This window comes from Arachis hypogaea, chromosome 10 (genome assembly GCF_003086295.3).
Source record: "Arachis hypogaea cultivar Tifrunner chromosome 10, arahy.Tifrunner.gnm2.J5K5, whole genome shotgun sequence".
Lineage (NCBI taxonomy): Eukaryota > Viridiplantae > Streptophyta > Magnoliopsida > Fabales > Fabaceae > Arachis > Arachis hypogaea.
This window is the reverse complement of record NC_092045.1, coordinates 91,817,601-91,819,163: the sequence shown is the minus strand read 5'-3', so window position 1 is coordinate 91,819,163 and position 1,563 is coordinate 91,817,601.

The following is a 1,563-nucleotide window of genomic DNA, read 5'->3' as shown; positions in this document are numbered from 1 at the left end:
GTTGCTTGTTTGGTCTTAAAACTTTTTAGTTGGCTTGTGGGATGCAAATTTGTCTTTTTTGATTGGATATTTGTGCTTGTGTTTTTTTGCAAATCCCTGTTGCTGGTTTTGTGTACTTGCAATTGATTTGCTCAAGTTGGTTCTCCTAGGGGATGCCATTATGGAGCTGGTCAGTTGTTTTAACAAAAAGAAATGAGTAAACAAGGTCTATTTAAAAGAAAGTAAATTATAGTTTGCATTCTAATAGGACAACCTCGCTTGTTGTGAACAAGTTTAAGATAATAAGAGCATTTTCGTTGTAACACAATCTTGAAACTGATAGGGCCTTAGGGTACTTCATCTTCTCCTTGTGCTCTTTTTTTTCTTAGGTCTCCCAATAGAAACTCTATACGATGGGAGTAGCACATCAGAATACAGAGTTTTCTCCTATATCATATACGAATTAATCATTAGAGTGTAGCATGCGACATAGGCTTCTCTCTTGTAACAGCCATCACATATATTTCTTGAAGTCATCTTTTGCATAATTAATGACACTAATAGCATGCGTATATGACAAACCAGTCAACTGGAACTTTCTGCATGAACATTCTTACTTAACTAGGTTAATTTATCTCTATCTCTAAACATCTCAAACCTACTTATTCTAGCAAGGATAGGAAGCCACTACCTAATAGCATCAAATTTTCTTCTGTAACCTTAGTTTAATCCTAGAAAAATATCATCCTTATACCTCTCAGTGTTTTTCCTATTCTCAACCCATTGTTTCATCAAGTAGACTTTAATTTCTTGTAACATAGTGACTATAGATTTTTCTCTATGCTCAACTATTGCATTATTAAAGCTTTCATACATGTTATTCACAACAATGTCATATTTTGAATAAAATTCAAACCTTGAATTACACCAATATTTAGGATAGATTTTGATCAAATGTCTGTAGGCTTCTTCATTGATGGCTCAAATCTCCTTTGTCTTATCCTCCCATACTATAAGATATGTGGATTTATGTGCTTGTCACATTTTCTATTTAAGGTTTAGACCTAGGAATTTATTTTCAAAAATAGTATAGAGGTGTCTCACACAAAATCGATGATCCACACCTGTAAATATATTGTAAAATTTCGGATCCTTGGTATTCTATTCCCTTGAAAATTCTGTTTCCTAGCTTATGCTGGTCATTCATATGGTGTCCAGTATGGAAGTGTCAGTGTATGACATACTATAACTCTAGACTTAGCTTCTGTTAGTGACAGATGATTTTTATTGCATGTTTGGATGCTTAACCTAACAAAATGGACTTGTATTTTTTTAATGAGATCTAATATTCTATACATGGTGTTAATAACTCTTTCTCAAACAGAGTGCATTAGAAGAACAGCTGGAGACATTGAGAAATTCTGTAGATTATCTTTAAAATAAACTATTGAGTTAAGAAATTAACTAACTTAATTGATGAGGACAAACATTGATCTAATGGGTTAAACATCCAATTAGTTTTGATTGTGTTTAATTAAGTGATGCTGGCCACAATTAGTAAACATAGCGGCAGCCCAAAATGGA